Source organism: Anastrepha ludens, chromosome 6 (genome assembly GCF_028408465.1).
Source record: "Anastrepha ludens isolate Willacy chromosome 6, idAnaLude1.1, whole genome shotgun sequence".
Classification (NCBI taxonomy): domain Eukaryota; kingdom Metazoa; phylum Arthropoda; class Insecta; order Diptera; family Tephritidae; genus Anastrepha; species Anastrepha ludens.
Genome location: NC_071502.1, coordinates 86,912,522 through 86,939,432, shown reverse-complemented (window position 1 = coordinate 86,939,432; position 26,911 = coordinate 86,912,522). Strand labels below are relative to the sequence as shown.

At 37.8% G+C, this 26,911-nt stretch overlaps 1 protein-coding gene across 4 annotated transcripts in view; it reads left to right on the top strand.

Annotated features, from left to right (window-relative positions):
• The window catches only part of LOC128868092 (protein charlatan), an 89,837-nt gene that overhangs the window by 26,585 nt on the left and 36,341 nt on the right, over window positions 1-26,911 (top strand). For 2 of the 4 annotated variants that reach the window (XM_054109825.1, XM_054109824.1), the window contains exon 1: window positions 10,250-10,732. The exons of 1 other annotated variant lie outside the window; for it this stretch is intronic. The gene's annotated coding sequence lies outside the window, so the exon portion shown is untranslated. Of the gene's footprint in view, window positions 1-10,248; window positions 10,733-26,911 lie in introns of those variants that run through there. One more of the 4 variants, XM_054109822.1, reaches the window with a different exon arrangement.

Below are 26,911 nucleotides of genomic sequence, written 5' to 3'. Positions count from 1 at the left end.
GATTCTCTGTCCCTCTGAACCATATGCCTATCTCGATCCCGGCTGCAACGAACCTGACGCTCTACTGAAGATTCCCTCTCTCTCTCAGCTCTATATCTATCCCGCATCTGACTGCGGCGAGCCTCACGTTCCGTTGACGATTTTTCATCTCTTACTGAACGTAGTCTTCTGGCATCCACTGTACTACGACCTATGTTCGAACGACGACGTCTTCCAGCCATGACTTTATAATTTTTGTGAAAATTTACTCAGTTCTATATGTATGATTACCTATCCACAAATTGTCATATTATTAGTATGTGCCGCAGTTAAAAATATGTAAATACTTACCATTTAGGAACAAAAGATAATTACTGATGTAATATCTTGAAAAATATTTTTTTCAATTATATGCTGTAAAGAGTCATATACATAGATCTATATTAAAACAACAATGTATTTAAGGTATTTAATTGGTTAAGGATTAATGATGTACCTATTTGCTGAAATCACTTCGAAAATAAGCTATTAGTTGTCGTAAAAAGTAAATGACAAAAAATGTTATTGTATGGAATCGATAGCAAACTAAACGCGCTCCGAATCAATAAAAACTATTCAAAAACTGTATTTTAACACGTTCCCTGTCCCAATACAAAAATGCAAAATTGACCGACACGTCCAACAGCGTTTTTTGAATAATTAGTTTTTTTGTAGTCATAGGATAGCTTTAGTAATAATAATAATTAAAAAAAAACGGATTTAGGGTATTTCTACCTGAAACACATATGGTCCATGAGCGTAGAGGGACATTTTTGCTTCTGCACGTTCATGAAACACATGTGGTTTATATACCCCCTGACGCACATATGGCTCAGAACGTATCAGTGCTTATCAGGCGCACGTTTCCTGAACCATATGTGGCTCAGCAGACAGGGAACGTGTTAATTATGTGGGAATTACTAATATAGAACGTGAAAATAGCGTTTTATTTCGCTGTAAAATTGTATGTGCATATAATTACATGGAATTCAGTACATACATAGATACATATGTACATATGTCCGAAATGAAATAATGCGAGCGATTCGTAGATACATACATACATACGTCACCATACGATGTAATTCAACATTAATGAGGTGTGGTGAGATTATCGCTTAACGCCTGTTGCTTCATTCGGTTGACAGCGAACAAACACACAAACAGCTTTTTTTTGGAAAAAGAGCTGCTTTTGTTTAAACTATTTTGGTTAAATAACAAATATATCAATTTTTTTTTTGATGCAGAACGAAAGTAAATATTTCAAAGTTAAACTCTAAGAAAGTTTCATTTTAATTGGTTGATTCGTTTATGATTTATGGCCGTGAAAACAAAAAAATTATGTTTTTTTGCCACATTTTGGCCGATTGCCACGCCCCCTTTATATATTTCTTCACATTATATAGATATAAACCTTCCTCTTCAATCAATCTATCTTCAAAAAAAAACCGCATCAAAATCCGTTGCGTAGTTTTAAAGATTTAAGCGTATACGGGGACATAGGGACAGAAAAAGCGACTTTGTTTTATAATATGTAGTGATAAATTACGAAAAATTAAATTATTTAATTTTTGTAAATTTATTAGTAAATATGAATTCCGAAAAAAACTACATTGACAGGTTTTTCAATTCCCTCTTCTGTCTGGGGAATAAGAAAATATGCTGCTGTATGTAGACTAAAGTCCTTCTCTGTACAAGTAGCAATTTTCCAGCGGAGGCATTAGAAAGAGTTGATGGCAACCCCATATGGGCTAAAAATGCTGGTTGTCGGACAATTAGCTTTTTTGGGCTTGAGATTATCATAACTTTTATAATGTTTTGCGTTGAAACATTTTATTTACTTTCTGTAAATCCTATAAAATCAGTTAAAAATATTTTTCTTTTACGGAATTAATTATTTTTAGTTATATTAGATTTACTTAAAATTGCCGTTCTGCTTAAGCAATCGAACACTTTTTCATTTCGCGGACACCCAACCAGCTTTTCCCCAAGTATTATCGCGAAAGTGGCGAAAAGATAACTTCAAGAAGCTCAATTTTATGGCGCGAATGGTCGCTTTTTCATCTTCTTACCGTAAGCGTTAAGCCCACATTGACTCATATGGGGCACTGCTGAAAGTAACTTCTAGAATACACAGAAGCGTGATGCAAAAACTACTAACGAATGTTTTTCCTTTTTATTTCTAATTTATTCTAAAAAATTGCAAATATATTTCATTTTATTTATTTATTAATTTTTTTTTTAATTTTTCAATTTTTCTTAATTTTTATTTATATTTATTATGTATAGTATTGTAAAAATAAAAAAAAAATTGGTAAACCTTTTTTTATAGGAATTATCCTGCTCATTGAAGAGGCGTGAATTACCGCATGAATTTTCATTTGTACGTTTACGTTTAAGTACTTCATCTTTAGCGCAGAGGAAATGCTTTTGGAGAATTTCATTTGTGTATTTGAAACTCACTTCCAATAGGCAACCCGCTGTGCCCGCTTGAAGTTGTTTTGCAACTTTTTCATGGCATAAATGTACACAGACGTTTGTCATGGCCTGCCGATGGGCAATCGCTGTTAGAAAAAACCTGTTCTATAATTTGGTGTTTCATGCTTATGGTGGATTTCAAACCAGGGCTTCCCTATTGGTAGTCACCCACGTATCCATTCGGCTACGGAGAATATGAATTCTCGAATATTCAGGACACTTTTCGTGTGCTTTGTTTTCTTTTTCCAACAAACAAACAAATCTTTTTTATACAGAATAAGTTAAGTAACTGAAGGTAGTATAATTTGTTGTTGTAAAATAAGAACTACCTTACTAGGATATAATTAAAAAGTGAAATATAATACGAAAATGTATACAACAAATATAAAATATTTTTCCAAATTAAAAGTTATAATTCTGTGGCAGACGACGATATTTACACACTTTAGTCTTAGAAGGCTAGAGCCAGAGATTTAACTGATGAATAGAGAAAGATTTAGAGATAAACTGATGACTTAGAGAGGCCAACACACCATTGGAAAAGCTCCTATTGAACTATAATGTGGCAATGAATTAGGTTTGAAGCACTCCAGAGATTACATGAAAGTTGTAGATTCAGAAGAACTTCAGAACTGTCAGGCGAATTTTCAGTAAACTCCCTAAAAACTGGGACATCTTAAAATTTTGCAGAGTAGAGAACAAAAATGAAAGTCACATTCTTTCGCAATTCCCTACATCGATTCCCAAATTTAAAAAAATACGACACGATGAATTCCAAGGACTTAGCGTCCATACTATAGAGTTCCTTTCTACAGTCAGATTGAAAGACATTATCCAAAACCTGGAAGGATAAACAATAGATCTTAATGTTACAGTGCCCTATACCTAGCATACTTGTAATAATAAAATATAATGAGCCAGGGTATCGATAGTTCATAATATCCATTTTTCTTTTTTTTTTTGTTGGCACTCTACTCTACAGCACTCAGACAGCATTAAGTCCATTGTACTGAAACTCCGGTCTCCTTTTTAATTCCCTTCAAATCTACCCGACCTCCGAAGAAATCTGAGTAGATATTGTGGTGCCAAGGAGCCAAGGTGGTCACTTCTTAACACATCAGTGTCAAAGACCCAAGCCTGATTCGAGCGAAGGCCGGGCAGGCGCAGAGAAAGTGGTCCGTCGTCTCATTCTCCTCTCCACATGCTTAGCAGAGTGCACTGTCTGAGATGCTTACCTTTTTCATGTGTTTTGCCCAAAGAAAGTGGCCCTCATTAGTCCAACCAGCGGCTATCAGTCGGACATGACAGGTAACATCAGTTTTGCCCATCTAAAGCCTCTCTCAACCTGCCAGGCTCGCTTGTGGATTGAAGTAATCCGTTTGCTAACCGTGGCTTTGATTACGAGTATAATATACATACTTTTACATAAATATTTTAGTAGGTAAATTGAGCTAACAGCAAAGACAGTAGTAATACAAAACTTTAAGATGTAATATCAAATACGATGCTGGTGCTCTATACCAGCACCCGACTAGAATTACAGTGAGGCATGCCCGAATTAGGCAGACCTTACTGAGGCACGCCTCACTATTACCTTACCAGGCCCACGTTAGGCAAGGCAAAGATTGGTATGCCAGAATAATACCAAATTTGGTTGTGGTCACGAAAATCTGTGGCAGTGTCTCACTTAGACATAAATTGGAATCCCTAACTGATTTGTAGAAGGCATCCGAAGTATTACCGAAGTTCGGTTTTTCGAACCCGCGCCAAATGAGGCAGATGTGTGGCGATACCTTTCGGGGCTTGGGCCTAGTTTGGCTGCCTTATGAGGCGCAAATTTGGAATGCGGTCTGCCTTAATTGTGCCTAATCACCACCTTACCAAAATTTCTAGTCGGGCATCGGCGTCGACTTTTTTTTTTGATTTTACGAAAATTAATAGATCAAACTCTCATTATTCTGAGCTGAGTCATATTAAAGCCGGTCTTATACAAGTTAGAGGATGTGTTAACTAAAAGTCTACTTTATCTTAGCCACAGGCGAGTTGGTGTAGGCTTTTTGTCGAAAATATATGAGAAACGTTTTGTTCGATCTATAGCCGCTATAAGTTAAGCAAAGCCATTGAACAAAAATATGTATGTCCTTTCTATTATAAATCTAAAAATTATATACATACTTACATGCACACATTGTGTATCCTTTCTTATATATTTATATATATGTATGTATACGTGCATAAACTAATACATACACAGTTACATCACTTTTGGCTTAGTTCACATTTTTCCCTTTGCAACTACAAAGTGTTCACCTTCAAGGCATGCAACTCCTCAGATGGCCCTTCAGCATGCAAAAGCCTTCGCGCCTCACGTGATATTTGGATCTTTAGCTACCCTAACTCCTGCAAATGCAGCTCATTTTCTAGCCACCACATGCAACAAGTAAATAATTTCAAATTTTGCGCCGAGCACGTGTTTTCAATGGCGGTCTGCACATTCGTCGTTATCGGCCCGCTATTGACTAAACAAAGATAAAGCGAAAACGAGTGGGTGCCGCAATGTTGATCACAAATAAAGAAGTTTTGTATTTCCGGTCAAGTTTGTAAGTTTTGAGAAAAATTGATTTAAATTTAGTAAAGCTGTAAAAAAACAAAACAAAGATTTGCTTATAACATTTGTGGAATTAATTGAGAATTGCTGGAATGTAGATTTTTATGTTTTATAGAAGGAGAGAAATTTGTTATCATTTCTTCAAAGTTATTTTTCGGACAATGTACCTAGTCCTGCCATAAATTCTGTGACAATACAACAATGCATACGGCGAGAACAAATTTGCAGAAAAAGTTTCATTATTTTTGCTTTTGTTCGTATACATTTCTACTCATAAATTAAACTTCGCTTGTTAAAAATGGGGTGGGGAGCTAAGGAAAATCGCATTGCAGTTATTGCATTGCAAAAATGTGGTAAACGTGCAAGTGAGATTTGCGAATTACTGAAAGAACTTAATATATCGATAATATTTGCTTACCGCACGATCAATTGTTTTTCCCAAACATCTGAAGCGACAGACAGAAAAAAAAGTGTTCGTCCTCGCGTGGTTTGAACCAGTGCAGCCATAAAAGCCACTCAAGAAAGAATTCGCAGAAATCCAGGGAAATGAATGTATCGATCAGATCCATGTCAAGACTAATTAGAGATGATCTCCACATGAAAGCCTTTCGTCGCTCAACTGATAATATTTTGAAAAGGTGCTTGAGGAAAATTAGACTCGACAAATGAAAGCAGCTTTTTCGGTGGCACGCGGTCAACAGCCATGAAAATATTTCACTGTTGAAAAAGTTTTTACTCGTAATAAGCAAAACGACAAAATCTATGCTAAAACTTTTAAAGACACAAAAAATCTTGTTCCAAGGGTTCAGCGTAGTCACCATCCAACTTCTGAAATGGTTTGCTGAGGAACGTCTTGTAAAGGCGTTACATCTCTTCATTTCTGCGAAAAAGGGGTTAAGACCGGGGCAAAAGTGTACCAGGAGAATGTATTAGAAGGTGTGGGGAAGCAGTTGAGCAACTCTCTCTTCAATGGAGACCTTCGGATGGTCCAGCAAGATTTCGCTCCAGCCCATAAGGCAAAAATAACCCAGCAGTGGTTAAAGGACAAGAATCCAGGGTTCATAGCCGCAGAATATTGGCCGTCTGGAAGTCCAGATCTGAAGCCATTGAATTACAGTTTGTGATCAGTATTGGAGAACATGGCATGTCGAAGACTTTACAGAAAATTGGAGAATCTCAAACAATATTTGGTTCGAGCAGCGACGTCAATATTTATTTATTTTTGTTTTTTAGCTGGATGGCCTAGTCATTTGACGGCTTGTGTAAAAGCAAATGGACCATTTCGAATAATTAAACTTTTTTTTTAACAATTACATGGCTAAATGAAACTCACTTCATTAAGAAAAGTATTATAATTTCAAATCTATAACGGACTTAACTTATAACAGAATTTATGGCAGGACTAAGCATATAATCGCTTTTTCCGTTTGCTAGGAATAACATCAGAAACAATTATTTGTCTAATGCCTCCATTGATTGACCTAATCGGGAACTGAACGCTGGTAGCTATACTGTCTCTCTTGTGAGAACAGCGTTTTTGAATCTTTTGGATTCCGCTATTTATATATATGTACGTACATATATGTATATAAATGACGCTCTTTCCCTTATTGGGTCATGCTCCTATTTGTGATCTGTGTGACCTATGGTTTTATGCCACCTCCGAACGGCAGATGGTTTTTTTTTATGAGAAACTTTTTCGTGGCAAAAATAGACTCGGAAGTTTGCCTATTAAGAAAAAATCGTTTGCTATCTCTTCAGGTTACGTGTCCGTGGCTTCGAACCCAGGCAGTTCACAATGGTAGTCGCTCACCAACTCATGCGGCTCACCAACTCCGGTCGCCAAGTTACTTCAAGTTACTTTTTTCTATTCTTTGTTATTTCTAAGGGTGATTAAATAAAGAAACAGATTTTGCATGCTAAATTTATAAAGCGTAGAAAAAACGCAAACAAAGAAAACGAATTTGAAGGAAAGAGAAAGAAAGTGGCATAAGCACTTAAAGAAAGTCGACGAACAGGACTAGGACAAACAAAGCTGCTAAAAGACTTGGAATATATGTACATACATATGTATCCATGCATGTATGTATGTATTCACCGATTTCGGAAAATTTTAAAAATTATGTATGAGCGTACGTGCGTTTGAGCAAGGACACATTTGGCAATTGCTAGGAAAACTTGCACATAAAATAGCAAAAAGAGATACATACATACGCATACATATGTACATATGTATGTATGTATACATATTTGCTTGAAACTATACGATCTACATACACATTGCTATGAATCCCAGTAAAAATAGTCATTTCGTCGCTCTCATTTCCACTCCCAGTCTTTGGAAATTTTTTTAGGTTAGTTTAGGTTAAATGGCTGCCCTTGGTTGGGGCCCACTTGGACAAATATTCAAAATTCGTCCGTTGTGATACCATACAGGAGAGAGGAGAAAGGGGAATAGTTCAGGAGCCAGGGGTCGAAGAGATTTTAGTTTTGTCCTCGCTTTTGTATTTGTTTTTTGTGGAAATACTACTGTTGCGTTTCAGGTTTAGAAAGGGCGTCGAATTTGTTTGACTTATTTTACTACAATTTATTATGCTCTATATGGTTTTTATTTATCTTTTACTGATATCTATAGCTACTTTTTTCAATTTACGCCGTTTGTATTTAGAAAATTGCGAAGAAAGTGTGAAAGTGTGATGTAAATCATCAATTTCGATTACTTAATTTATTTCTTTATTTTATTTTTACAATTTTTTGGTTACATATTTTTTAATATTTTTTGCGATTCAAGACATCAAAGATGGAATTCGTAAGTAAGGAAATATATTTTAGATATACCTTTATTTATCATTAAATATGGCATGTTATACATTTTTTAAAATGTGAGTTTAAATATTAAAATAATTTGTGAATCGAATGAAATTGCGAATGGAAGCTAGTTATCTTCTTCTTCGTTGTCTTCTTCTTCTTTTTGTCGCTCTCAAATATTCAATTCATTGTCATCATCCTCATTATCGGTCATATTCATTTCCAAACCTTCTAGAATTTCAGGATCGTATGTGCTTTCTTCATCGGGATTACTTGGATATAGTGGAGCGTTGAGGCAAGCTTGTCCATTGCACTGGCCACAAGCTAAAGAACATAGTAGCCCTGATTTTCTGCATCCACAGCGGGAACCACAACCATTTTTGCAGTTGCAAAATATTGTGTTTAGTATTTCGGCTGGTGCTGGAGGTAATAACGTTGTTATGGGCTCCAGGATTTCATTTTCAAGCTTCCAGCCTGTACTCTGTAGGGACATCTTTAAGCTCTTTCAAAGTAAATTGAGAATCTGCATTATTTTCTATATAACTAAAAATCTTGAGTGGCTTGATCATCTTGGCAAGGGTTCTTATCTGCAGATGGTACACGGGTTAAAAAGTTGGTATAGCAAATAGTATGATACTTTGCTTCAGCGATCAAATCATACTCGTAAAGTATACGTTCCTTTATTATTTCTCCAAAGGAATCGTTTCGTTCTTCTGCTTTCTTAATTACGTTGTCTTTGAATGCATGGGTACTTACATTACTTATTGTCCGTCTATACTTATGTTTTTTTTTTCCTTTCTGCTGCTTTATTAGCCTTCATGAAAAGGATATTGTCCTGTAAGCGTGGTCGTGGTGGTCATTTTCCTGACATTATTTTCCACTATTAACGGCATACCTTCCTCTTTATAATGAAATAAACATCCAATCATTTATATTAAAAACTAGCATTTTTCTTTGAATATCAAAATAACACCTCTTAAACTTTATATAGTTTTTTTTTAATATATGCCACTTAATTATTTTTTTTTATTTTACTCTTTGTAATTTTTTTTTAGTATTTTTTACCTCATTTAATTTTTGTATTATTTATTTATTTTTATATTATTATTTTTGAAGCTTTTTATTCGTATTTTTAACATTTGTCACTTAATCTATTTTTTATTATACTCTGACTCTTTATATATTTTTTTTATAATGTTTACCTCAGTTATTTTTTATTATATTTTCGGAAGTTAACAACACACAAATTTTTTCGAAATTCACTTATTTCTTGCTCTTCTACCGACTTTAGTTTTTAAAGTCAACAAGAAAACAAAAATATTTTAATGCAATTTTATATGATACATAAATATCTCAAATGGCATTAAAATATAAAAGATTTATGTCAAAACTGGTTCTTATTAAAACATAGCACTAAGGCTGATATTAATATTGGCAAAGCGAATGTTGTTTTTTCGCAGTGACAATACAAAAAATTCATCTTCGATACTCGTTCGCCATTTTATGGCGAATTCGCTGGAGATTCCCATATCACAATTCGAGACTGCTAAATTCGCCTATATTTTCATTCGTTTCTCAAGTGACAATACCAGCTTAAAATTGTTTAAAAATAAACCCAGTTCTAAATATTTACTCAGAGTTTAACTAAACATGGGTTTAACGTAGGGCTAAGTTTTCTTGAAAACATATTCCTTTCTTGCTCACATTATAGTTTTCATAATTTATTCTTTTTTTAATTAAAATTACAAAATTAAGTAAATATTTTAATTTACTATTTTTCTTTAACAACTTCTTGTTTTCGTGCCACTGTACGGCGTCAACCGATTCTTCTTTTTTGCGCTTTAGGCGGGTGGGTTGGAGTTGAAGCCGCTAACGTTCTTTCTGTTGTTGTAGATGGTTAACATACAAAAATTAGGTAGGTAGGTAGGAGGTAGCTGTACATTGCCTGCGTCGGTTGCCTCGCTCTCGTCCACAAACAACCCAGCCGCAGCATTGTCGTTTGTTGTTCTCTCTTGCAATTTTCTTGTTTTTATTCCTATTTCGCTTTCTGCGATCATTCGGCGTAAGGTGGCTGGCGACAGCAGCGCTCGCCTGCTGTCTGTTGGTGTTGGCGTCAGCGCACGTTCGTTCTTAATACATAATACGTATGTACGCCTGACGACTTCGCCTGCTGCTGGCCATTGTGCGTTTGTTGTTGGTGGGTTTACGTTATTTTTTTTGTGTGTCGCATGTGGATTGTTGTTGGAAGTGACACTCAACTCAGCCGCCGCTAGCGTTGTCGTCGTCGCTTTTCTGTTTTCTGTTTTGAATGTGAACTGCGCTGGGGTAGGCGCTCAACCTCACGCTACCGCCTGCACAGTTTGACGGAATTCATTGTGGTGAATGGTGTTGTGTTTTCGTAAGGCGGCAAAAATAATTCGCATGTGCTCGGTGCACTTCCTAATTTCTTCTGAGCGTTTCGACCGAATATAACACCGCTAATAATAAAAGATTAAATAAAAAAAATTAATTTACTATATAAAGTACTAATAAAGAGAAAGGACTTCGAAAATGAGCTAAGATTGTGCATCCATATGAATAAAATTTAAGTGAAACACTGACAATTTGGTGTATTTGTGAGTTGCTGTGTTAAAAGTGAAATTGTCATTTATTTGTGATAAAGTGCATTTCGATAAACAGAATATCAAAATAAATAAAACAATATAAATTAACCGTTATCAACCCGTTCACACCCCCTAGCTGCTTCGTTGGATTGAGATGATGCTGACTTGGAGTTTGTAGGCAGCTTAAGGAGATTTGCAGTTTTTATTTATAGAAAAGGTATGTTTTTCATTTGATTTTTGTTTTATTTTATAAGCAATTCGAGTTACAGTTAGGTTTGAAATTTGAATAAGTATAATAAGTACAGAGCATCACTGTGGGCTGATACAGTTTTTGTTTACGGTGCTATTTATAAGGGTGGGTGGAATGTAGGCCCGTTTTTTGTATGGAAATGAATAACAGAAACGGTGAATTTTAAAAGTAACAGTTTAAGAATATGAATTAGCAGGTTGTATAAATGGATTTTATTATATTATAGTAATATTTTCTAATATTCTGGTGTATTGAACTAATTTGATTTACATATGTATATGGCAAAATTTCTCTTTGAATAAAATAATTCAAGATTTTTGTCATTGAAATTCTTTTGTGTATTGTAGTAAATGATTTATATAGGCAAAATTAAATTGAAAGATTATTATTTAATTAAGTTATTTATTTATTCATTAAAATAGTCAGTTTTTGCAAAATTTCTTTAAACCCCAAAATTAAGTGTAATTTTTATTTTCACAAAATATTTTTTAAAATGTTATATTATAAACAGAATATCCTGGAAGTCTTTGTACATCAAGGTAATTTTTCGAGTTCGCGCGAATTACTTAATTATTTAAGAATTAAATTAGCGAGTATTAGATCTGTACTCGGTATTTTGTCTGTAAAGAAATTTCTTAGAATTTGACAACATTCACTCTGAGAGAGAACAAATATCACAAGAAGAAGAAGGAAATACATACTTACATATGTTTGTGTATGCAGATATACACCGCGGAATTTTTGCAAATTAACTGAATTAAAAATTCTGTAACGCATTACCTGCAAAAATATTCAATTAGTCAAGTCCTTTTATTTGTTAAAAATCGTTGCTTCTGACCTAAAGACAAATGGGTTTTATGATAGGTCATAGCTGAATACGCGTCTACTCTCATGTTTGTATGGGTGTCAGAGGTACACATATATATATTTCAGGCTCTTGGCGATACTATTACAATGGACTACCTGTAGCTCTATTCATAACGCGACTGTTTCTAACCGCCTAAAACGTTAATTAATATAGATAAATGCATATGTATGTACTTATGTACACATATTCTAAATCTTCAGAATAACCGGAAATACTTTCTATTGTCATCATTTCATAAGATTGTTCGTTTATCAATCGCGCTGTAACTTCGTGCCTCTTCGATTCGTCAATCATTAACAAGTGGCGATTTTGAAGCAACTGGTGTAAATAAACATATGTTGGCAAGTCTGTAAAGAGCCACCAAAAATTACATTTGTTTCGAAGCACTTAATGAGTATTAGTAAGACCCCGTTTATACAGGGCAACTTTTGTTGCTTCAACTCGTTACTTGTGATGGTCGGGCTCTGCCATCACCGTTCGTGTTCTCATTCTTCTCAATGTTGTTGTTGATTTTCGACTAAAAATTAATAATTGCAATGAAGGAAGAGAATTCGCAATATTGAAGCAGCAAAAGTCTGCCTGTACGACCGCGGTCTAATGAAACTCTCTTGAAATGGGGTAGGCAGCATTGAAAATAGTGGGTTATACCAGTTGCTAGATATCTAGAAAGTCTTTGTACTTTACAAAATAAGCACTTTAAGGTTGTTTCTATAGCTGAATTTAATTTAATTTAAAAACAGGTACACCTTCAAAATAGCAGTAGCGTTACGAATGACCAAGTTTTCACATAATTTTTTTTTTCTAATAATTTTTCCTTTTTTTTAATCTTTCTTTCAAATTTTTTTTTTTTTTTAAGTTTTTATAAAGATTCCAGAGCATGTGCTTTGAATTGAAAAATTTGCTCAACACCTCAGCAAAAAAAAAATTGTCAAAGAACAAACGAGAGTTTTGAGTCACTTGAAACTTGTTCTAATATTGAATGGGTCATAAAACTACAATTTTTTTTGGAATTTTTTTTAACAAAAAAGAATCATTTTTAACAACAAACAAATTTTACGAGCAAAATTTGACAACATTTTATTTTTACCAAACTCTTGTGTAACAAAATATGTTTTTATTTATTTTTAACAAATTTTTTTTATTTATTTTTAACAAAATATGTTTCTATTTATTTTTAATAAATTTTTGTTTTATTTATTTTAACAAAATATTTATTTATTTATTTGTACCCAATTTTTTTAAATTTATTTTTAACAAAATATGTTTCTATTTATTTTTAATAAATTTTTGTTTTATTTATTTTAACAAAATATTTTTTTATTTATATTTAACAAATTTTTTTAAATTTATTTTTAACAAAATATGTTTTTATTTATTTAAAAAAAATATGTTTTTATTTATTTTTAACAAATTTTTGTTTTATTTATTTTTAGCAAAACGTTTTTTGATTTATTTTTAACAAACTATTTTTTTATTTATTTTTTACAATTTTTTTTTTATTTATTTTTAACAAAATTTTTGTTTTGTGAACAAAATATTGAAAGTTTTGAAATAAAAATTTGGTAAACATATCCGAAATAACAACAATTTGTTGAATCAAAATTTGTTTTTGCATATATAAAAATCCAAAATGTTTTGAAATTTCTCTAAAGGGAGTCCACTTTTGTTCGGACAAAAGTTACTTATCGGTGTTTGTCCATTTAAGTGAGTTTTCATTGTAGACAGTTTACCCTGAGTTGATGTACATACATACATACATGTATATGTATATAAGCCTATGCACCTCATAAAACGCATTTTAGACTTTCGCACACAAATGTTTTCCTCAGCTGTAAAAATAGCTAATGTCCCAGTTTAAAATTTCACAATTTTCAACATCGAGTTTGCTACAAAATTTCCATAGAATTTGCTTTTAGAAACACCAAATTTTAGTTAACACCTCTTTGCACTTCCTTAATTGCTAAATACGCGCTGCTCGATTTTCTACCTGTCGGCTATTTGCCCATTTCAAACGCGCTAAGTCAACCCAGTCATACAACAACCACAACCTGAGTTATGCCCGGTTGCGTGCAATGCGCATATTTTCTATCTGCGCTTCACCTCACATTCTCCCTCTCATATACTGTGTATGCATGTATGTATGTGTGTTGTGTGTTACTACACACTACTCCAACGCCAATGCTTTGGCGGAAATCGCTTGTTGCTTCTGCATCACTACCTTCTTCGCTAAGCAGCTAACATTGCAGAGTGTACTATACATCTATACATGTATTCATGTGTGTGTGTTGCGCGCGAAGTTACTTGTGCATGTGTGTGCGTTTGTTTTATGGCGTTTCCGTGGCAGCTGCAACCCACATACGAGTACCATTACCCATCAAAGCCATTGCCAATCCTCCCCAACAGCACTGCAACGAACTATTGGCTGGCTGGCCATTAAAATATGTGGCACCCAAAGCAGCGGGCGTGCTGTTGTCATCGTGGTCGTCGTTGGTGCACAATGTGTATGTAACAAGCATTCATACGAGTGCATAGTATGCATTCATGCCGGCTTTCGCCATAAACGAGGGTTACTAACAAGCTGTTCATTTGTACATACATGAATTCGTACCACCCTGCATCGACATCAGACGAAGTTTGAAAAAAATTATACAATTATTTTTTTTAAATAACAGTACGGGTTTAGCCACAACTCTGCTGCAAATTTGTTCGCTATTCCTCAAAGAAAGTTGCAACATGTTGTTTCTAATGTTGGGCCGTCCATCGCCTTCACAGCGCCACTTATGCCACCCGCTGACTGAAATAGGGTAGGCTATGGCACGCATATTCATGCATTATTGCCGATTCTTTCGTCTCCAATCTTCGCGTATAAGTGTGTGTGTGTGCGCGTGTCGTCTTTACGCTGCCTCCATCTTTGATTGTCAGCATTTTTTGCCTATCCGCCTTCCTCCTGTCTATTCCTTCCCAACGTCCGCCAGCGCGCCTATTCTCTCAACGATCGACCCATCTCTATGCAAACCGACGCTTGCCCTCCCTTCTATTCGAGCCATTTTGAAATTTCACGTACTCCTGGCTCACCATTCATCCATTCGCCTGTCGCCTTTCGCTGGGGTCTGCATTTCTACAACTCGTTTTGCTTTGCCAACTATCCCTCTATCGGAGCCCTACTCATGTTCGTTTGAGCAATGTATGTATGTATGTATGCATTTGACGCCACCACCACCACTACCATCACCATCAACTACCCAAGCGGCGGCTGCTTGAATGCCAAAGCCAACGCTAGCTTCGACGTTGGCTTTCGGCGTCACTGTCTGCCTACGCCTCCTCAGCGTCGGCAATCCAAATTGTGATCGTTGTTTTGCTTCTTTGTATTTCACTTTTGCATTTCCACCCCAGAAATACTGTTGATTTGTCTGGTTGCGTGGCTGCCAGTCGCTGAGACATGCCTATGCTCGCCTTGCGCGTGTGTTTTGAAAAATTTCCCAATTTTTTGTTGACACATGTTTAGCTGCTGTGCGGAGCGAGGGAATTAGTGTCTTGGAATTTCGTACACTTTCATATTTGGGTTGCTTCATTTTTGTGCCTTTCTTGCATTCTGTACCAAATTTGTGTGTGCATTGCACCCCCTTGCTTTGTTGCAAGCAAAAAATGTTTTATCTTTCGTAGATACGTATTGCATGCAACGTGAGTCTGAAGGTTCGAAAAGGATTGGCGCGTAAGTGGAGTTTTAAAAAAAATATTACTCAGCAAATCTAATTTGTTTTCTTTAACTCCCAACCGGGCATAGGGCTTATACAGTCTTTATGAAAATGAATTGAGACACTAGCAGCATAATCCAAGTTAAGATGCGTTAGATGTGTTAGATGTTTATCTTCTTCGGTTCTCTTTCGTGGCGAGCATCTTCTGGCTTCTTTTTCATAATGCGTTTTTTTCCAACACGGCAGGCTCACGCTGGTACCTTAAGTGGTATGTCTGATCCTTTTGAAGCAAAAAAACTATAAAGTTTATGAAAAGGTCTAAGTATCGGCGGACGCGGTCTTACATACATACATACATAAACGCATATATGTATGAGTATGATGGGAAGTAGCATTGAGAGGGAGTTGTAGATTTGCGTAACGTATTCGACTTTGGAACACATTTTACGCAGGTATGGCCAACAATTTTAGACTGAGCTTTTACTCAAATTCTTTGTCTATGAAGAACTACCTAGAAATGTGCTGCCGAGTAACGACAGTTGTCAGATTGTATGAGTTTTGCGCTTCGGCGACGGTCTACGCCGTGTGGGTTTGCGCGTGACTACCATTTGATTAACTTAGACTTGAAAACCCACAACGGACATGAAATATTAAAAGAAAGAAACGGTTTTGTTGTTGTTGTTGTGTCAGTTTACAAAACTCTGCCCAGTGCAATGAGGTCATCGGTCATCGTCGTCTATCCCATTAAACGGCAGACCCAGGAAATAGGCTCTTTCCACTCTGTAGAACTAGACGGAGATCGATTTTTGTAATAACAGCCACACCCCGACAGGTAATGCCAAACCTCAAAGTGCATTTGTGTCTTGAAAAAACTTACCTTGAAAATGGTATGCCACTCCGCAGCGACGTAAAACTGTGAGCGCCCATATTTTGTAGAACTACACCACAACCAGCGCCTCAAATTGGAGGTGAAGCTCAGCCAAACACCTAACAAAGGCTGTAGAGATCACTCCCAAGTGAATGGCGATCAGGGGCTTTCCCCTTTGTGCGGTGAAGTTTGGCTAAACACTTAACAAAGGCTGTAAGGATCACTCCCAAGTGAATGGCGATCAGGGGATTTCCCCTTTGTGCGGTGAAGTTCGGCCAAACACCTAACAAAGGCTGTAAGGATCACTCCCAAGTGAATGGCGATCAGGGGCTTTCCCCTTTGTGCGGTGAAGTTCGGCCAAACACCTAACAAAGGCTGTAAGGATCACTCCCAAGTGATTGGCTACCAGGCGCTTTCCCCACTTGAGTGGACTTCTGCACATGGAACCATCCTCCACTGCAGTATATAAGTTTTCCCAGTGAGGCCGGCTCAAAAGTTAATAAAACAGGCTGTGTGTGAGGTACTAACGTTTTTTTTTTGTTTAGTTGAAAGGTTCATGTATTCTATTCAGAATGGCATATGATATCACTGAAATGTTCGCCGCTACTTCGCGCTGGAGCACGGAACCCAGAGGTTCAAGTTCCATTGACTCTGCTGCATAGATCCGTTTAAATTTGAGCAATGGTCTGGGTTGTGTTAAATTTGAGGGCATCGGTTGATTGCAGTTTATTGAGACTTAAGAAAATCTGGTGGAACATTTTTTGCATTAGGAAAAAACTCTTCTGAAAGTGCCAAATAGAAACCAAATACTAAGCTGCGTACATTTTCGGACGCGGCAAACTGCCACTTACGCCTAAGTGAACCACCCTAATCTCAAATATTTATGATCAGCCGCCTTAAAGCTGCCTTAGTAGAAAAAAGTAGAACAGAAAAATGGATTCATGCGCCTGCTCATAACCTACCTGTTGCTACTCTTTTCCAATTACATATTCAATATTCAATAATTCATTTCCAAGTGGGTTTAGGGTTTCAAAATTGTTGCATGCGCTTTAAAGATAAACCGCTGAATCAAGCTGAAACCCCACAAGTATACCATGACTCTTCATATTTGGGCACAGATTGCCGAAGGCATTCTCACGGGCAAAGGGGAAAGTACACGCAGGATGTCCCACTAGTTAGGTATATATGCATATGTATGCGCCTACACAGCAACCCCTCAGTTGAACGACAAGCTGGCAAGTAGTGAGTCCCAACAAAGCCGGCGAACAAAGGAATTCAATTACGCACTTCCCGTGCACGTTTGCAAGACTTCGCCAACGACGACGACAACACATGTTGCACGAACATTGGGGTGGGGTGTCGAGCGACAAGCGTTAAGAGTACCTATCATGTACAGCCGTACAGTGTACATACATACAGACATATGCGCACATAAATACCCACCGCAACGAACTACCTGCTACACAAACATAGCGTCGCTTGCCCTTACTAAACGCTGCTTGTTGCTTGCAACAAAGTGTAGGAACGCAAATTTCGCTTCGAGGGTTACTTTCATTGCTGGTCGCGCTCAAAAGAAGTTTGCGTTGCAAATGCATTGAATGCCTAAAAAGTGCTATCTCATCGAAGTTTAAACAGTCAAAAATAAATCTAAATCATTGTTAATTTGTTTTTCTGTATAGGAATTTCCTGTAGTTGCGGCAGCGTGCAACACATACACACACATACACGCAAGCATACACTATAGATGAGACATATAAGTGCGGAGTGAGAAAATTGGTTGTGTTTCGGAGGGCTCTCGCTTTTAGAACCCTCAACGGTCAACTTAGTGAAGATTTTTATCCGCGAATAGTGCGAAAGTGTAGTGATTCGTTTTGGCAAAAGAACGTTCACGTTATCTGGGACACACAAAGTACGTAAGTGCTTAAAAACAAAAAAATAAAAAGCGATTCGAAACTTTTGAAAAATTGCGCGCGATCCACAAAACAGCTGTTTAGTATTCAGCAACTCAGTGATCCACTTTTGGAGGGGTGTGTTCAAACTATCACCCACACTAAAGGTAGGTGTCTTGGCTAAACGGAAGGTGGCGCTGCGAACGCAGCAACGGGTGAACCAGCTTCCTTAAAATGGAAAGTACTCCGTCGGTAACCGGTTTGGAATACGTCGGAGAGGACATTCTAAATCCGTTTGAGCGACGACCGCGTTTGTCACATTCTCCGGTGCGCTCAACTTCGTTAAATACCGCGCCCGCTCTAGGTATCACGGCCCCAGTTGAAAAAGAAAATAATGAAAATGCTTTCATGTGCCTCGGACATCTTATAAATGATCTGAAGGATATCTTTAGCAGTGGCAAACGCTCCATAAATCAAAATCTGAGAGATTTGGTGAAGGCGATTGCAACTTCCTACGATCAGGTAGCAGTAGAGATTGGAAAAGCTAAACCCCGTTCAAAAGATACGAAGTATGCGCAGACGACTCCTTCTCTCCTAACTGCGCAGCAAGCAGCAACAAAGCGGACCCATGTACGAACACCAAGCGAGGTATTACAAGGACATCCCAGGAAGGATAACGAAGTTCCTAAATCCATTGTCAATGTCTCACAAAAGACAACTATGGCAAATATGGAGGGGAAAAAGGCAACGGAGGGAGCGTGGATAACAGTAAATAAACGGCAGCGCACAAGGAGTAAACCTACTCGTCCCGATGCCATCATTGTTAGAAGCACGGGCGAATGTTCTTACGCCGAGATTTTGAAGGCAGTCAAAAACGAGGATTCTCTTAAAGGGATGAACGGGCTGGTTCAAAAAATCCGCAAAACCGCGAATGGCGATCTACTGTTCCAGTTGACTAAACCATCTGACGCGAACACGGCGAAACTACAAGCAGCGGTGGGTCTGGCTCTCTCAGGAAAGGCGGAGGTTAAATCGCTAACCGAAGAATCACTTCTCGAGATTCACGATGTTGATGAAGTAACTACGCCCGAAGAAGTTCGCGTAGCACTAAACTCGCAGCTCCTCAATCTCAACGTAGAGCCTTCGCAGATTCGCTCGATACGGAAAGCATATGGTGGTACGCAAACGGCAGTTGTTTCACTACCTTCTGAGGCCGCCAAAAACTTATTGGAAGTGGGCAAAATTCGCATTGGGTGGGTAATATGCCGCATTCGTCAGAAAATCCAACCTAGACGCTGTTTTAAATGCCTAGAATTCGGGCATATATCAAGGAATTGCACCAGCGGAACCGATCTCCAAGGAGTGTGCTTTAAATGCGGAGGAGAAGGGCATGTCGCAAAAACATGCACAAACACCCCAAAGTGCTTATTATGTGAAAAAAGACGTAACAACCGCACTGATCATGCTACCGGCGGCAATAAATGCCCGGTATTTCAAGAAGCGCTTAAAAAGATAAAACAGTTATGAGATTACTACAACTCAATCTCAACCACTGTGAAGCCGCACAAGATCTCTTGTCGCAAACAATTGCAGAGCTCAAGGTGGATGTAGCTATATTGAGCGAACCGTATAGAGAAAGGTCAGCCAACTGGACGCAAGACGCTTGCAAAAAGGCTGCAATATGGTCCTGCGGACCACATCCCTTACATCTAGAGAGCGTAGTAAAAGAAAGAAGCTTTGTTTGCGGCAAGATCTCAGATATATTTATATATAGTTGCTACATACCTCCAAGCACCCCTTTAGACGAGTTTGAGGAGATAGTAGGGAAAATTGCCATGGATGCAATGTTAAGACAGCGATTCATTATTGCAGGCGATTTTAATGCCTGGGCTATGGAGTGGGGCTCACAGCGGACTACACCAAAGGGCAGAGCACTCCTTGAAGCATTTGCATGCCTGGATATTGTTTTACTGAACAGCGGCGGGGAATATACATTCTTCAGAAATGGCTTTGGTTCAATAATAGACATCACGTTCGTCAGCTCTAACATCTACAGAGAGTCTAAATGGAAGCTTAGTGAGTGTTATACTCAAAGTGATCACTCAGCAATAATATGTGACATAGATTTACACGAATACAAACTTCAAAAACAACCATTAAGTTTGAAGCACCGAGGATGGAAAACCGGCACCTTAGATCCTGGTGTATTTAAAGAGATGTTGCCAACAAGCGAATATACAGGATGCGCGAACGACATGGCAACCAAAATTATGGGTGATATTTGTAGAGCCTGCGATGCGTCAATGTCTCGCAAGACGGCAACAAATAAACACGTTCCTGTTTACTGGTGGAACGAGAGCATTCTTTCTTTCAGGAGAGAATGCATTAAGGCCAGAAGAAGCTTCCAACGGGCAAGAGGTAGACCTAACTTCCTAGAAGCCAGAGAAACGTATAAAGCTGCGCGACGTCAACTTAAGACTGCAATAAAGGAAAGCAAGCGTAAAAGCTTTCTTGAGCTCTGCGATGATGCTGAAAACAACCCTTGGGGGACAGCATACAAGGTGGTGACCAAGAAGCTGAAGTCGGCTAAGGAATCCATATCAACATGCCCGATTTTCTTGAGTGAAGTGGTAAACACACTTTTCCCCAAGCAAAGGAAGTTAGTTTCATTAACCTCGAAGCTAATCTCACATCAGTTTCCAAGAATCTCAGCAGACGAGGTCCTTCAAGCAGTCAATAGAATTGAAAATAATAAGGCTCCTGGCCCAGACGGGGTGCCAAACGAAGTACTTAAACTGGCTTTTACCCAGACAACATCGAATTTCGTACGCCTATTTAATACATGCCTCGCAGAGGGAACGTTCCCATCGATATGGAAGCGACAAAGGTTGGTTCTACTACCCAAACCTGGCAAACCTCCCATGGAACCGTCTAGCTTCAGACCGATTTGCTTGCTCGACTCGGCAGGTAAAGTACTGGAGAGAATAATTTACCACCGCCTCGAAAACGAGATCGATTCCGCCAGGGGAATATCGGACAACCAGTTTGGCTTCAGAAAAGGAAGGTCCACCGTTGACGCGGTGAATACCGCCAAAAAAATTGCACAACAGGCAATAGGTGGTACCCGATGGCTCGAAGGTGCCAAAGAGTACTGCTTAATAGTAACATTGGATGTAAGAAATGCATTCAACACCGCAAACTGGGCCAAAATACTGGACGCACTGGACGAGATCGGAGTATCCCCCTATCTGCGAGCAATAATACGAAGCTATTTCGAAGACCGCGTACTGGATTACGAAACAGCAGTAGGCAAAAAAAGTTATAAGGTTTCAGGTGGGGTCCCTCAAGGTTCAGTCCTTGGACCACTGCTCTGGAACATCATGTACGATGGTGTTTTGCGTCTCAATACACCCAATGGTGCCAACATTATCGGCTTTGCGGACGATATAGCAGTAGTTATCACGGCGAAGAAACTGAGCGACATCTGCGAAAAAGCAAATCGGACCATAGCGTCCGTTAACTCATGGTTGGTGCAAAACGGCCTTCAACTCGCCGAGCAGAAAACGGAGTCCGTTCTCATATCGAGCCGGAAAAAAGTAGAGGTGGCAACGATACAAGTTGGCAACCACAGCATCACGACAGCACCAGAAGTTAAATATCTGGGAATAGTTATAGACAGGAGGTTGTCTTTTAAAACTCACCTGGAGTATGCGGCCAAAAAAGCATCAGCAACTGTAGCAGCCTTATCGCGAATAATGCTAAACGCCCGCGGGCCAAAACAACGGCGGCGCCAACTCCTAGCAGGCGTGGTGAAGAACCAAATACTATACGGTGCCCCTGTTTGGTACATGGCTACGCAACATCCTTCGTACTTACGCGGTATAAAGGCGGCGTATCGTTTATGTGCACTTCGAGTCTGTTCCGCCTTTAAAACGGTTTCAGAAGATGCAGCGCTGGTTATAGCAGGAATGTATCCAATAGATATATTGGCAAACGAAGCTGCAGTATTGGCCGACAGCGAAACGCAACGCATCGCAGCACGGGAAACTAGCACCCAAACTTGGCAGCAAAAATGGAATACCACAACGAAGGGCCGCTGGACACATCGCTGCATTCCAGACTTGCGAAGCTGGATTGAAAGAAAACATGGAGAAGTAGATTTTTATCTGACGCAATTTTTAACCGGGCATGGATGCTTCAAAGCATACCTCCATCGTTTCAGACATGAATCGGATCCCACTTGCGATTACTGTGGGGTAAACGCGATAGAAGACGTTCACCACGTATTCTTCGAATGTGAGCGTTTTTATGGCTCTAGATCGAAGCTTCGGCGCATATTTGATGGAAACTACGATCCAGATACATTCGTACAATCCATGCTACAAAGCAGGGAGAAATGGACGGCAGCATGCGATGTCATAGCAGAGACCATGAAAAAACTAAGGACCCTCGAAAGAGTACGACGAATGACCGGCGACTAATTCGCCTTTCCCCCCCCCACGATGTAATGCTTGGCGGTTGTCCCGTGGGGTGTGGAGTTTCGACGAAACAACAGGCTTGTCCTGGTTTCAAAGGGCCACTTGAGGGTAGCGCGCTACCACAACGCCCATGAAAAAAAAAAAAAAAAAAAATACACTATAAGTGGAAAAAAAGCAATGGCAAGTGAGGTTTGTGTGCCATCAGCACACCAGCAGTTACCAGCACCACCACCACTACCACCACCAACATTATCGCCTCGCTCACCTCGCTCGTCACGATCGGTAAACATTCCGGCGGTCTCGACCCGACCCTACTCACTGCACAACTCTACCTGCTACTTACCTGCGCCAATAGTGCAGCTGTCGCGGCGTTGCACCTTTTACCTGCTGCTGCTGCGGCTGAAATTGTTGCTTATTGCATCGTTGTTGTTGTTTGCTGTCTGCGTTTTTGGGCGCATATGCGTTTTAGCACCGCTTTTGATGGTGAACGAAATAACAACAGCACAGCGAAAAGGTCGCCTACAATGCGGATCTTCCACCCCAATTTGAGCTCTTTCTTTTGTGCCTGTGTTCCGTTGCCCATTACCTTTGCCTTAACCACTACATTTGCACTTTATGAAAAACAAACAAAGCGTAAATAGTAAGTCGCCATTCCAACTACCCAACAACCACGCCAACCCCCGCAGCATCGGAAACACCACTACGAACCAATAGTTGTGACGTGCCGATTACCACCGTCCCAATCTTTCCTGTCGCCGTTTTGTGTTTTTTGTTTTTTTGTGTTTGTGATGTGCTGCTTCATGCGCAATCAGCAGTGCTCAAACACGTTTTCGACTTGAGCATACCCCTCGATCGCCGCCCGCAGCGGCTGCTTCCGTCACACGGCCAGACGGGTGATCGTTTTTGACTGACTGTCAGCCAGTCTGACTTGGGTTGGGTTGAGTTGGTGGTTTAGTTTGCCTTGCCTTGCCTTGGCTTGGCATGACATGGGCTGGGTTGGGTTGCCTTCAACTGCGCGTATGTATGTATGTGTGTGTCGGTTGTTGGTGCGCTTGATGCGGGATTTCTGTAAATTGCCAGCCGTACCTCATCATCTCATCTTTAACTTTTTGTTGTAGCTGCTTTTGTCGTAGTCATATTTTCTGAACTTCTGTTTTTATTTTGGCCGCTCGGCCCGCAATCACCAGCTTGGCAATGGTGTTGATGATCGGCACCACCATCACCATCGCCAGCAACAGTAATAACAAAGAGCGTCAGCAAACGGCCTCGCCATCGTCGCCGTCTCGCTCTGCTATACATACATGCATACATATGTACGTATGTACATAACTCCCAAACGTCCGTTTCTCTTTTTGTGGGTCTCAATTTTCAACAACCCAACGTATTTCATTTTTTTTTTCAATATTCATTCTTTTTTCATATCCGTCTTCTTTTAAGTGCGGGTGTATTTGTGCGCTTGTATGTGCGTGTGTGTATGGACGTTTGTAAAAATGCTGAGGCGGTAGTAGCGTTGGCGGTGGTGATGGTACGCGTGTAGGTGTATTCGGGTCGGTTAGTTGTGCGGCTGATAGTTGGGTAGGTGGTTTCTTGGAATTGATAAACCTAAAAACCGTAGAAAGGAAAATAACAACGAAACCGAAATGCGCTAAATGCTGAATGCAAAGAACTTCACTATGGCGTTGAGGTGGTGGTGGTGGTGGCCGCATTATTGCCGGATGAGCGACGCGCCTGAAGGTTTTTATTTTTTTTCAAAACTGCCACACAGACAATCAACCAGTTCGTCAGCTCATGCAGTCTGCCGCCTACCAGCTTGCCTGCTTCATAACAACAAAAAAACAACAATGAAATCGAGTTCCTTTTAGCTACGGCTATGGCACTTTGTTCTCCTCCCTTCGCCTCCCTATGCTATGCGATAAATGCGTCCCGTACATTTCGTTCGTGTAGTTTGAAACAAAAGGCAAACAAATACGCAGATTGGCAGTTAACCTCACCCAAAAAGTAAGAAAATAATACATAACATGTAAACACATGCGTGTGTGTGTGTGTGTTGGGTGCCTTTGGTATGCAAGGTTACCTGCTTGCATTCATTTGCTCACTCTAAGTTTCAGTCGATCGCACCTTTAGTTCAAAGCGCAAAAGGAAAGATCCAACATTGAAAGGGTGTTTACTTAACGCGTTTGAAGAATTTCAGCGAAGACCGCTTTGTGATAATTGCTTCTTAAAGTGGCTAGACTTTTTGTGTACAAATGTATGTATGTGTGTATGCATGTACTGCGAGCGCTTCCCGAATTGACGTACATTTAAATACTTTTAGGTATAGTTTGGCGTTCGTGGCATGTTGAAAGGCAATTCACAAATATGTATAAACTAACGATTCTTTAGCGCATCTATTATCTGGAGATGTATTGTCTGAAAAATTGCCAAGCAACCTATTGCTGGCTAATCGGGGAAGGACAACTAAAAACTTCTTGAGGCCTACTGCATAATGTAATATGAAATGAAATTTAGTACGATATTTTGTATGAGAGTAACGCATTTAAATACACATTCACAAACACATACATACCTGAATTCATAGAAATATGGTTTGAAAGAAACTCAACTGCATTTTCAACTTTTTTCGACTACAGATAGGAAAGTTTTTTTTTCAAATTAAATCGCGTTACCTAGCTATACCCCCTGGTATGTTTGCCTGCCAGCATAAGCTAGCCACTAATGTATGATACATACTTACATAGGTATGTACATATGTTCTAGGATTTTTTGGCTTCACGCACATTCCTCCACAACAAGCACGAAGAAATCGGGCTAATTTGTTGGACGTTAGTGGCTAGCTCCATCCTACTAAAAACCAAATCAGGACAGTTCTAAGTTTTATTAAGTAACAATTGTGAACAATAAAACAGGGTGGTTCATCAATTTGTATTTTATATTATTTATTTTTATAAGGCATAAAAATTGCTTTATAAAAGATATGTTATGCAGGGTGCCCATGAATTAATACTTATTTTTATACTTTATAGTTAAAAATGCAAGAAAAATTACTTTATACATATTTAATAAAAAAAAAACAAATATGTTATAGAGGGTGGTCCATTAATTTTTATTTTATTTGATTTTATGCATTACAATTAAAATAAGCTAAGTAGCTACTAAAAAATTAATTTAAAAAAAGTATGTTATACAGGGTGACCCATGAATTTATATTTTATTTTATTTATTTTGATATATATTAGTATAAAGTAATTACAAATAGGATAAAAATTACTTAATAAAAATATGCTATAAAGGGTGGTGCATCAATATATATATGCAGAGAATTTAAAATAGAAAAAAAATATATTAATCAATAAAAAATATGTTATGCAGGTTGGTGCATCAATTTATGTATCATTTATTTTTATACAATAAAATTTAGGATAGAACAATAGTTTAATGAATAAAAAATATGTTATAAAGGGTGGTGCATTAATTCATATTTTATTTATTTTTATGCAGTGAAGTTTAAAACAAAAAAAAATTAATCAATAAAAAATATGTTATACAGGGTGGTGGATCAATTTATATATCATTTATTTTTATACAATGCAATTTAAAATAAAAAAAATATGTTATAAAGGGTGGTGCATTAATTTAGACTTAATTCATTTTTAATCATTACAATTAATATATGTACAATACAGGGTGGCCCATTAATATTTATTTTTATACAGTATAATTAAAACTAGATGACAAATTACTTAATAAAAATATGTTATACAGGGTGGCCCATTATTATGTATTTCATATATTTATTCATATACGGTGTAGATAAAAATAGAAAACGAATTACTTAGTAAAAAATATGATGTACAGGTAATTGTATATTATAAATTTATATATGTACATATTTATAATGCACAAGGTATAGCATTAATTTATATTTTATTTTATCTAATTAATTCATTATATTTTATTTTATTTATTTTGATATAGTGCAATTACAAATAGAATAAACATAACTTAACAAAAAAATATCTTATACAGGGTAGTGCATCAATTTATAACTTTTTTATTTTTATACAGTGTAGTTTAAAATAGAAAAATTGACTTAATAAAAAATATGTCATACGGGGTGGTGCATAAATTTATATTTTATTTCTTTTTATATAGTGAAATTTAAAATAGAAGAAAAATTACTTAATCAAAAATATATTGTATAGGGTAGTCCATCGATGTATGTATTATTTTTTTTCATATATTACATTTGAAAATACCGTAAACAAAATACTCAATAAAAAATATATTTTATATACGGTGGCCCATTAATTTATATAATTTATATTTGTATATTATAATTTAAAAAAAA